Source organism: Euprymna scolopes, chromosome 37, assembly GCF_053919585.1.
Source record: "Euprymna scolopes isolate OS-2025 chromosome 37, ASM5391958v1, whole genome shotgun sequence".
NCBI classification, from domain to species: domain Eukaryota; kingdom Metazoa; phylum Mollusca; class Cephalopoda; order Sepiida; family Sepiolidae; genus Euprymna; species Euprymna scolopes.
Genome location: NC_136518.1, coordinates 34,612,698 through 34,626,106, shown reverse-complemented (window position 1 = coordinate 34,626,106; position 13,409 = coordinate 34,612,698). Strand labels below are relative to the sequence as shown.

Here is a 13,409-nt window from a genome sequence, read left to right as displayed (position 1 = left end):
ACTGTTGATTATTATTTACAACACTGCTGACCAATGTTTACTACACTGCTGACCATTATTTACTACACTGCTGACCATTATTTACTACACTGCTGACCATTATTTACTACACTATTGACCATTATTTACTACAATGTTGACCATTATTTACTACACTGTTAACCATTATTTACTACACTGTTGACCATTATTTACTACACTGTTGACCATTATTTACTACACTGCTGACAATTATTTACTACACTGTTAACCATTATTTACTACACTGTTGACCATTATTTACTACACTGTTGACCATTATTTACTACACTGTTGTCTATTATTTACTACACTGCTGACCAGTATTTACTATACTGCTGACCATTATTTACTACACTGCTGACAATTATTTACTACACTGCTGACCATTATTTACTACACTGTTGACCATTATTTACTACACTGCTGACAATTATTTACTACACTGTTGACCATTATTTACTACACTGCTGACAATTATTTACTACACTGCTGACCATTATTTACTATACTGCTGACAATTATTTGTTGCACTGCTGACCATTATTTACTACACTGTTGACCATTATTTACTACACTGCTGACCATTATTTACTACATTGTTGACCATTATTTACAACACTGTTGTCTATTATTTACAACACTGCTGACCATTATTTACTACACTGTTGTCTATTATTTACTACACTGCTGACCATTATTTACTACACTGTTGACCATTATTTACTACACTGCTGACAATTATTTACTACACTGCTGACCATTATTTACTACACTGCTGACAATTATTTACTACACTGTTGACCATTATTTACTACACTGTTGACCATTATTACTACACTGTTGACCATTATTTACTACACTGCTGACAATTATTTACTACACTGCTGACCATTATTTACTACACTGCTGACAATTATTTACTACACTTTTGACCATTATTTACTACACTGCTGACCATTATTTACTACACTGTTGACCATTATTTACTACACTGTTGTCTATTATTTACTACACTGCTGACCATTATTTACTATACTGCTGACCATTATTTACTACACTGCTGACCATTATTTACTACACTGCTGACCATTATTTACTACACTGTTGACCATTATTTACTACAATGTTGACCATTATTTACTACACTGCTGACAATTATTTACTACACTGCTGACCATTATTTACTACACTGTTGACCATTATTTACTACACTGCTGACAATTATTTACTACACTGTTGACCATTATTTACTACACTGCTGACAATTATTTACTACACTGCTGACCATTATTTACTACACTGCTGACAATTATTTGTTGCACTGCTGACCATTATTTACTACACTGTTGACCATTATTTACTACACTGTTGACCATTATTTACTACACTGCTGACAATTATTTACTACACTGCTGACCATTATTTACTACACTGCTGACCATTATTTACTACACTGTTGATCATTATTTACTACACTGTTGACCATTATTTACTACACTGCTGACAATTATTTACTACACTGTTGCCCATTATTTACTACACTGCTGACCATTATTTACTACACTGTTGATCATTATTTACTACATTGTTGTACATTATTTACTACATTGTCGTCCATTATTTACTACACTGCGGACTATTATTTTCTACACTGCTGACCATTATTTACTACACTGTTGGCTATTATTTACTACATTGTCGTCCATTATTTACTACACTGCTTCCCAATATTTACTACACTGTTGTCTATTATTGACTACACTGTTGACCATTATTTACTACACTGTTGACCATTATTTACTACACTGTTGCCCATTATTTACTACATTGTTCTCCATTATTTACTACACTGTTGTCTATTATTTACTACACTGTTACCCATTATTTACTACACTGCTGACGATTATTTACTACACTGTTGACCATTCTTTACTACATTGTCGTCCATTATTTACTACACTGTTGACCATTATTTACTATACTGTTGACGATTATTTACTACACTGTTGACCATTATTTACTACATTGTTGCCCATTTTTTACTACACTGTTGCCTATTATTTACTACATTGTTGACCATTGTTTACTACATTGCCGTCCATTATTTACTACACTGTTGTCCATTATTTACTACATTGTTGTATATTATTTACTACATTGTCGACCATTATTTACTACATTGTCGTCCATTATTTACTACATTGTTGTCCATTATTTACTACATTGTCGTCCATTATTTACTACATTGTCGTCGATTATTTACTACATTGTTGTCCATTATTTACTACATTGTCGTCCATTATCTACTACATTGTCGTCCATTATTTACTACATTGTCGTCCATTATGTACTACATTGTCGACCATTATTTACTACACTCTTGCCCAATGTTTACTTCATTGTTGTCCATTATTTATAACATTGTCGACCATTATTTACTACATTGTCGACCATTATTTACTACATTGTCGACCATTATTTACTACATTGTTGTCCATTATTTACTACATTGTCGTCTATTATTTACTACATTGTCCACCATTATTTACTAAATTGCCATCCATTATTTACTACATTGTCGTCCATTATTTACTACATTGTCGTCCATTATTTACTACATTGTTGTCCATTATTTACTACATTGTTATCCATTATTAACTACATTGTTGTCTATTATTTACTACATTGCTGTCCATTATTTACTACATTGTCGTCCATTATTTACTGCATTGTTGTCCATTATTTACTACATTGTTGCCTATTATTTACTACATTGTTGTCCATTATTTACTACATTTTCGTCCATTATTTACTACATTCTCGTCCATTATTTACTACATTGTCGTCCATTATTTACAAAATTGTCGTCCATTGTTTACTGCATTGTCATCTATTATTTACTTTAATATTTACATTGTTCCCTATTATTTACTGCATTGCTGTCCGTTATTTACTACATTGTTGTCCATTATTTACTACATTGTTGACCAATATTTACTACATTGTTGTCCATTATGTACTACATTGTCGTCCATTATTTACTACATTGTCGTCCATTATTTACTACATTGTTGTCTATTATTTACTACATTGTTGACCAATATTTACTACATTGCTGTCCATTATTTACTACATTGTCGTCGATTATTTACTACATTGTCGTCCATTATTTACTACATTGTTGTCCATTATTTACTACATTGTCGTCCATTATTTACTACATTGTTGTCCATTATTTACTACACTGTAGCCCATTATTTACTACATTGCTGTCCATTATTTACTACATTGTTGCCCATTATTTACTACATTGTGGACCATTATTTACTACATTGCCGTCCATTATTTACTACACTGTTGCCCATTATTTACTACATTGTTGTATAGTATTTACTACATTGTCGTCCATTATTTACTACATGGTCGTCCATTATTTACTACATTGTTGTCCATTATTTACTACATTGTCGTCCATTATTTACTACATTGTCGTCCATTATTTACTAAATTGCCATCCATTATTTACTACATTGTCGTCCAATATTTACTACATTGTCGTCCATTATTTACTACATTGTTGTCCATTATTTCTACATTGTTATCCATTATTAACTACATTGTTGTCTATTATTAACTACATTGCTGTCCATTATTTACTACATTGTCGTCCATTATTTACTGCATTGTTGTCCATTATTTACTACATTTTTTCCTATTATGTACTACATTGTTGTCCATTATTTACTACATTTTCGTCCATTATTTACTACATTGTCGTCCATTATTTACAAAATTGTCGTCCATTGTTTACTGCATTGTCATCTATTATTTACTTTAATATTTACATTGTTCCCTATTATTTACTGCATTGCTGTCCGTTATTTACTACATTGTTGTCCATTATTTACTACATTGTTGTCCATTATGTACTACATTGTCGTCCATTATTTACTACATTGTCGTCCATTATTTACTACATTGTTGTCCATTATTTACTACATTGTTGACCAATATTTACTACATTGCTGTCCATTATTTACTACATTGTCGTCGATTATTTACTACATTGTCGTCCATTATTTACTACATTGTTGACCAATATTTACTACATTGCTGTCCATTATTTACTACATTGTTGTCCATTATTTACTACATTGTCCTCCATTATTTACTACATTGTTGTCCATTATTTACTACACTGTAGCCCATTATTTACTACATTGCTGTCCATTATTTACTACATTGTTGCCCATTATTTACTACATTGTGGACCATTATTTACTACATTGTCGTCCATTATTTACTACACTGTTGCCCATTATTTACTACATTGTTGTATATTATTTACTACATTGTCGACCATTATTTACTACATGGTCGTCCATTATTTACTGCATTGTTGACCATTATTTACTACATTGTTGTCCATTATTTACTACACTGTTGCCCATTATTTACTACATTGTTGCCCATTATTTACTACATTGTTGCCCATTATTTACTACATTGTCGACCAATGTTTACTACATTGTCGACCATTATTTACTACATTGTTGTCCATTATTTACTACATTGTCGTCCATTATTTACTACATTGTCGTCCATTGTTGACTACATTGTTGACCATTATTTACTACACTGTTGCCCATTATTTACTACATTGTTGTCCATTATTTACTACATTGGCGACCATTATTTACTACATTGTCGTCCATTATTTACTACATTGTTGTCCATTATTTACTATATTGTTGCTCATTATTTACTACATTGCCGTCCATTATTTACTACATTGCTGTCCATTATTTACTACATTGTCGTCCATTATTTACTACATTGTTGTCCATTATTTACTACATTGTTGTCCATTATTTACTATATTGTTTTCCATTATTTACTGCATTGTTGTTTATTATTTACTACATTGCTGTCCATTATTTACTACATTGTCGTCCATTTTTTACTGCATTGTTGTCCATTATTTACTGCATTGTTGCCTATTATTTACTACATTGTCGTCCATTATTTACTACATTGTCGTCCATTATTTACTACATTGTCGACCATTATTTACTACATTTTTACCCATTAGTTACTACATTTTTGCCCATTATTTACTACATTGTTGACCATTATTTACTGCATTGTTTTCCATTATTTACTGCATTGTTGTCATATTTTTACTACATTGTCGTCCATTATTTACTACATTGTCGTCCATTATGTACTACATTGTCGTCCATTATTTACTGCATTTTTTTCCATTATTTACTGCATTGTTGTCCATTATTTACTACATTGTTGTCCATTATTTACTGCATTGTTGTCCATTATTTACTACATTGTTGTCCATTATTTACTATATTGTTTTCCATTATTTACTGCATTGTTGTCCATTATTTACTACATTGTTGTCCATTATTTATTACATTATTGTCCATTTTTTACTATATTGTTTTCCATTATTTACTACATTGTTGTCCATTATTTACTGCATTGTTGTCCATTATTTACTACATTGTTGTCCATTATTTACTACATTGTTGTTACTGCCTTGTTGTCAATTGTTTACTACATTGTTGTCCATTATTTACTATATTGTGTTCCATTATTTACTTCATTGTTGTCCATTATTTACTACATTGTCGTCCATTATTTACTACATTGTCGTCCATTATTTACTGCATTGTTGTCCAATGTTTACTACATTGTCGTCCATTATTTACTACATTGTCGTCCATTATTTACTACATTGTTGTCCATTTTTTTCTGCATTGTTTTCCATTATTTACTGCATTGTTGTCCATTATTTACTACATTGTCGTCCATTATTTACTACATTGTCATCCATTATTTACTGCATTGTTTTCCATTATTTACTGCATTGTTGTCCATTATTTAGTACATTGTTGTCCATTATTTACTACACTGTCGTCCATTATTTACTACATTGTCGTCTATTATTTACTACATTGTTGCCTATTATTTACTACATTGTTGTCCATTATTTACTACATTGTTGACCATTTTTTACTACATTGTCGTCCATTATTTTGTTGCACAATGACGTAGCCCCTTTTAAGGGAGCTGGGGGCTGCTATATTAATAACCACTATCTCTAGCTTCTAACCTTGTGCCTGACTTTGTGATGCAGTTATAAACGTTTCATGCAGGTGTTTTGGGGTTTGGGAACGTTAGATCATGTCGGTTGGTTTGAGTGACAGGTGTTATGAAACTTTTAAAGGTCAGATTTAAACGCGGATATCTGAAGTTGAAAACTAAAACATTGTGTGAAAAGCATATTTCTCTCTCTCATTCTCTCACTCTTTCTTTCTCTATTTCTCTCATTGACTTCCTTTCTCTCTCTTTCAATGAAGAAAGAGAGAAATTAAATATAATTTGATTGTTGTAAAGATAGTTGAGGCTTGCTCGCTGTACGCGATTGGTCGACTAAATATGTTTCCTAACTTGTTAACTGTTTAATAAATTATATTTTTATAAAAATGTATTTTGTCGCTGTTTTCATACAAGTGTTCGATTTCAGCATACCATTAATGCCGACGACAGAGAGCTGCAATGAACACGCAACAAGCGACGATGGGAAGATGCCTGCAATGACCACACATAATGCGACCCGTACCAAACAGTTATAGCCGATAACGGATCGACCCGTTTCCGTTGTGTTTTCAGCATTTGCCTATCGTTTAGATATCGTTGGATATCGTCCATTCCCCATGGAACTGGTTGCATTCCCAAAACGTTCATCAACCAAGTAACCCTCCCGGGGAGCGATATTACTTCATTGTTGCCGTAAATCCAGGATTGTTGCTCGCATAGAAACAAGCACGACCCTATGGGAAAATCCACGGACACAAGGAAAAAAAATCAACCACTAGACAAATAAAAATCCACGGACACAAAAACTAAAGAAAAGAAACACAAGATTAATCAAAGTCCACGGAAACACAACAACGAAGAACTCAACTCCAAAACAGCCACTTCAACCCAGCATCTACAGAGAAAAAAAAGACACCAGAACTCTTAAGAAAAATTAAAGTAGGTGACTATTTTCTCTGCTCTTTTTGTTACTCTGCAAATTTTTTGGTTTTACTAATTTGTAAAAATTATTTTGTGGATAAAGCTTTTTGTTTAAACGTCGGCTATTTAAAAATATACATTTAGACAAAATGGCTAACACAAACCAAGCCCCATTTAACAGAATATTCACAGGTGGATCGAAGATCCCAATCTTTACTGGAAAACCATCCGACTTTGGACCATGGCTAGCAGCTCTGAAAAAGAAAGAGCGGATCTACCAGCTTACAGACCCAGAGCTAGTAAACCTAGCGTATGATTTTACGGACGGACGTATCGGAAATGATCGGAGAATTTCTCGATGATCATCCGAACTGTACCAGTAAAGATCTGCTCGATCAAATAGCAGCCCAGTACGGCGAGATTACAAATGCTGCCGACGCTGCTCGGGCTTTAATAAGAATAAAGCAAGATCGAGATGAGGCACTCGCAGATTTAGCAAGTAGGATGAATAAAATTGCTAAGTTAGCCTATAGGGACGCAGAGATGAGGGAAGGTCCAGCTGTGCAAGTGCACTTAGCTAAATTCTTCATAGATGCGTTAAATAACTCCTTTATCAAGGAGGACGTGGTCAGATCGAATCCGACGACATTATCGGAGGCCTTCTTGTCTGCTGCTAGACAAAGCGAAATGCTTTATGAGCGACTCCAAAGTGGCCACAAGAAGGAGCAGGCTTTCTTAAATAATAGCTTTAACAGGTATCAGGGACCAAGGGGGCTCCAATTAGATTTAGGGTACCCAAAACCGAACCTTACAGTAGCTGTAACGCTGTAAGATATAAGTTTTGTGGGGGTGCTTCAGCAAGACTGCAGCGAGGGCGTTCCAGCTATAATAGGCTAGAACGAGACTGGCAATGCGCACCTGAAGAAAGATTAAATAACTTCACTTCAGGAAAAAGCAAGGTCAAGTTACACTCGAAACCCACTCACCACAGACCGCCATAGAGGTCAAACACACGGACATGCAACCATGACACACCCTCAAAGAAAGGAGTAACCCTGAGAAGAATAAACACCAGAGGTCATGGATGTCTGGAAAGCCGTGAGAGCAGACCTAAACGGGCCCACCAAAAGAATAAATCGGTCAAGAAAACTCGGGAAAATAAAGAGACCCGAAGAAATAAAATTCCCAACCAGAGCTCCGGAATGGAGTGTATAATTAAAATAAGAGGTAGACCGATAGAGGCACTGATCGACACTGGATCGGAAGTCTCGCTCCTCAAAACATCAGTTTTTGAAGAGTTAAAAACGCATAAAGGAGAGTTAAGGGATTCTAACCTAACAGTTACTCTCGCAAACGGGCAAAGGATGCCACTGAAAAGCATGGCCCATTTGCCTATTAAAATTAAGAAGGCGCAAACTTCGTCTAGGTTTTATATCACCCCAGACTTAGATCGGGAGTTGATATTAGGTGCAGACTGGTTACAAAGGAAACACGCCCAAATAACCTTCCACCCTAACCAACTAACAGTTAAAGGGATGAACATACCAGTGGTATGTCATACCACTTGTTAATAATACCAGAGATAGAGTCAAGTTACCGTCATGTACTGCATCGACGAGCACTGTTAGAGTAGTTTCTAAAAAACAAAACAAGAATCCACCCCGTCAACATCGATCTCCAGTCCGAAAAAGGAAACCTGTATTAGAGGCAATTAAAGTATGCCCCCACCTATCCACACCACAGGTACCTGTGAATCGTAAAAGCCTCAGAAAAACTGCCGACTTTTCACAGGACTTTTCCTTTCGGAAAAAGAATGAGTTTTTAATGACCAATTCCTTCACACAAAAATCCAAGAACTCTCAAACGCGTAGAAAATATCTGGATAACCCACAACTTACAGAATTCCCGAATTCACCCCTATCCAACATTATTAGTAGAAGCCGACTACAAAACAAAAAACTTTTGAAAACGGCCAAGAAATTTAAAAATAAAAAGAAAGAAAATATATATACAGAGAAGCAAAGAGAAATTGTCACCAACACACACACGCACGCGCGTGCGCACAAAGAAAAATGTTGAAAAATTCAAAACAAGTAAGGTTTCACAAAAAGTCAATGAAAAATCAAATGACTATAAAACGAAACAGCGAACGACTAACGTTTTTCGAAAAAGAAGATACAACAAATTGATCAAATATTATATTAAAAAAAAAAAAAATGATCAAAAGATTGAATGTTTCGGGAGAAAAATGTCCATAAAATTGAATGAGAAAAAAATTTAACAGGGGAAGATAAAGGGTTTTCAAAATAAATAAAATAATATTTTATTAAAAATAAAAAATGATCTAAAGAATTAATGCTAAAAAAAAAAGGTGATTAATACTTGAGAATAATTGAGAGAAGAGAAAAAGATTTTAAAATAATCATTGTGCCAATGACCCGATGATATGACATTTGCCAGTCAGAGCAAAGGTCACAAAAGGGGGGGACGAGATGTGGCACAATGACGTTTTTTTAAAAAAAATTTTTAATTCAATTTTCACCCCAAACAAGGCACAGTGCCACTTTGAAGCAGGGGGCTACTATTAGGGAATTAATTAGCGGTGTCATTATGAAGGGAGAAGAGTAGAAAGATGTTTGTTAACATTACACTTGAACTTCTGCATATCATTGCAGTTGGGAAAGCAGAATCCCGGAAGGGAGTTCCAAAGACCCGCAGTTCTGGGGAAGAAACTATTGGAGTAAAAGGCTTTCTTGCACCTAGGGATCTCTACTGTAAAGGGATGAAACTTAGTAGCTTGTCGGGTTTGTCGGGGGTAGTTACGTCGGGGAGGTACAAGTGTTTGCAGTTCGTCAGAGCATTCACCATTAAAGTATTTGTAGAACAGGCAGAGGGATGCAACATCTCGTCGATGGGACAGAGGTTGAAGCCTAGATGACAGTTCAGGACCTATCAGGTTGGCGACTCTTTCTTGAACCCTGTCCAGGAGCGAGAGACAAGCAGCAGATGCACCAGCCCAGATGTGACAACAGTACTCCATACATGGGCGAATGGTTGCCTTATAGAGGTATAGGATACTGGCAGGCGTAAGTAGTTTTCTAGCACGGTAGAGGGAGCCAACCTTCCTTGCAGCAGCCTTGGCAATGCTCTCAATGTATATATTCCCGTTCATATTCCCTGTAAACGTTAGGCCGAGGAGTTTAAAAGTAGTACTTTCAGGCAATGTGTTCTTGGCCATTGCTATTGGTGGTAGAGAAGGTTTCTTGTAGTTATTGAAGGAAACAAGCTTAGTCTTAGAAGCATTGAATGTGACCAACCATTTTTGTCCCCATTCCACTACGGATTGGAGGTCATCCTCTAGTGTTTCTGCCATTTCCTTGGATATGTGTTCATTTGTTTTCCCCTCATATCTGTTATAGAGAGTGGTGTCATCGGCAAATATATCCATCTCCGAAACAATATTATCAGGGAGGTCGTTTATGAATATCAGGAATAATAGAGGTCCAAGGATAGACCCCTGAGGTACTCCCTCATTTATGTCATATTGTTTGGATGTATGTCCGTCGAGGACAACTTTGATTTTTCTATTACTTAAGAAGGATTTAATTACATTATGAATTCTTCCAGTGATTCCATATGATCTAATTTTCCTTAGAAGACCATCGTGCCATACCCTGTCAAAAGCCTTAGATATATCAAGGGCCACCGCTCTACCCTCCCCTGTTTTATCCAATGAACGGTATATACGTTCAGAAACTACAGTTAAGATATCTGCTGTTGAACGGGCTTGCCTGAATCTATATTGTTTTTCAGTCAGGAGTTTAGCAGCTGTTAGGTGCTGGACTAGGGCTTGATTAACTAAGGACTCAAATATTTTGGCGAAAAGCGGGAGGAAGCTAATGGGGCGATAATTTAGTGGGTCAGTTCTTTCACCAGAATTCTTGAAGACTGGTACCACAGAGGCGGTTTTCCAGCAGTCGGGAAAACAAGATTCGTTAAGGCATTTATTGTAAAGTTTGGACAGAACTGGAGTAACCTCGGCAGAGCATTTTTTTAATAGCCCAGCCGGGATGAGATCTGGTCCACATGCTTTTGAGGTGTCTAGGTTTTTTATAATAGCATGTACCTGAGAAGGGGTGATTTTCAAATCGTCAAGTGTAGCGTCTGTTCGCAGAGGAAAATCAGGGAGTGAGTGGTGTACCGAGTTCAGTGTGGAGTTTGAGGCAAACCGACTGGCAAGCAGATTAGCCTTGTCAGTTGCCATGCAAGCAACCTCATGATTGTTTGTTAGTGGGGGAATAATTGACTGTCCATTATTAATTACGCTGTTGTAGATTTTCCAAAAATCCAGGGTTCCTAATTTCTGTGCTTCAATGCGCTTTCTGGTGGCTTCAGAGTAATCTGTCTTAGCTGTGTCTATCACTCTCTTACAATTATTTCTAGCTTCTATAAACTTCTGATTATTTGAGCTGGACTTATGTTGGTTGAATCTGCGGAATGCATGCTGCCTTTGACAAATGGCAGCTGGACAAGCAGAAGTAAACCATTGGGGAGAGTGGGGCTTGCTATAGTATTTCCGTGCGGGAACATGTGCTTCAATAGCAGTTTTGAACCATTCAGTTGTCTCATTTGCACACTGTTCCGCTGGAAGAGTAAAGATATTTTGCCATGGGGCATCTCTGATGAGCCCCCTGATGGTTTCCCAATCAGCCTTTTTGTAATACCTCGTTGTTTTGAGTAGTGGGTCTTCAGTTTTAGGGCGAGAATTTAGGCTGATTTCTACCATTATCACAGCGTGATCAGCATTCCCGAGTGGGCTGTGGGCATTTGTTGTACAGTCATTGGGAACCGTTGTCAGAAAGAGATCTAGAAGTGAGGCATGTTGATCGTGCTGGTCTGGGAAACGTGTCGGAAATGTAACAAACGTAGCATCTTTTAAGGGAGCTGGGGGCTGCTACATTAATAACCACTATATCTAGCTTCTAACCTTGTGCATGACTTTGTGATGCAGTTATAAACGTTTCATGCAGGTGTTTTGGGGTTTGGGAACGTTAGATCATGTCGGTTGGTTTGAGTGACAGGTGTTATGAAACTTTTAAAGGTCAGATTTAAACGCGGATATCTGAAGTTGAAAACTAAAACATTGTGTGAAAAGCATATTTCTCTCTCTCATTCTCTCACTCTTTCTTTCTCTATTTCTCTCATTGACTTCCTTTCTCTCTCTTTCAATGAAGAAAGAGAGAAATTAAATATAATTTGATTGTTGTAAAGATAGTTGAGGTTTGCTCGCTGTATGCGATTGGTCGAATAAATATGTTTCCTAACTTGTTAACTGTTTAATAAATTATATTTTTATAAAAATGTATTTTGTCGCTGTTTTCATACAAGTGTTCGATTTCAGCATACCATTAATGCCGACGACAGAAAGTTGCAATGAATGCGCAACAAGCAACGATGGGAAGATGCTTGCAATGACCACACATAATGCGACCCATACCAAAAATATATAGCCGACGACGGATCGACCCGTTTCCGTTGTGGTTCCAGCATGTGCCTATCGTTTAGATATCGTTGGATATCGTTCATTCCCCGTGGAACTGGTTGCATTCCCAAGACGTTCATCAACCAAGTAACCCTCCCGGGGAGCGATAGTACTACAATTTACTACATTGTCGTCCATTATTTACTACTTTGCTGTCCATTATTTACTACATTGTTGCCTATTATTTACTACATTGTTGCCTATTATTTACTAAATTGCCGTCCATTATTTAATGCATTGTCGTCCATTATTTACTACATTGTCGTCCATTATTTACTACATTGTCGTCCATTATTTACTGCATTGTTGCCTATTATTTACTACATTGCCGTCCATTATTTACTACATTGTTGCCCATTATTTACTACATTGTCGTCCATTATTTACTACATTGTTTCCCATTATTTACTACATTGCCGTCCATTATTTACTACATTGTTTCCCATTATTTACTATATTGCCGTCCATTATTTACTATATTGTTGCCCATTATTTACTACATCGTTGCATATTATTTACTACATTGTTGCCCATTATTTACTACATTGCCGTCCATTATTTACTACATTGTCGTCCATTATTTACTACATTGTTGCCCATTATTTACTACATTGCCGTCCATTATTTACTATATTGTTGCCCATTATTTACTACATCGTTGCATATTATTTACTACATTGTTGCCCATTATTTACTACATTGCCGTCCATTATTTACTACATTGTCGTCCATTATTTACTATATTGTCGTCCATTATTTACGACATTGTCGACCATTATTTACTACATTGTTGCCTATTACTTACTAC

The 13,409-nt window shown here is 35.7% G+C and overlaps 1 protein-coding gene across 2 annotated transcripts in view; it reads left to right on the top strand.

The window, feature by feature from the left end:
* The window catches only part of LOC145261130 (cationic amino acid transporter 2-like), a 135,091-nt gene that overhangs the window by 22,963 nt on the left and 98,719 nt on the right, over positions 1-13,409 (top strand). Inside the window, exon 1 of one of the 2 annotated variants that reach the window (XM_080119395.1) lies at positions 6,467-7,077. The exons of the other annotated variant lie outside the window; for it this stretch is intronic. The gene's annotated coding sequence lies outside the window, so the exon portion shown is untranslated. Of the gene's footprint in view, positions 1-6,466; positions 7,078-13,409 lie in introns of those variants that run through there. 2 annotated transcript variants of the gene reach the window in all.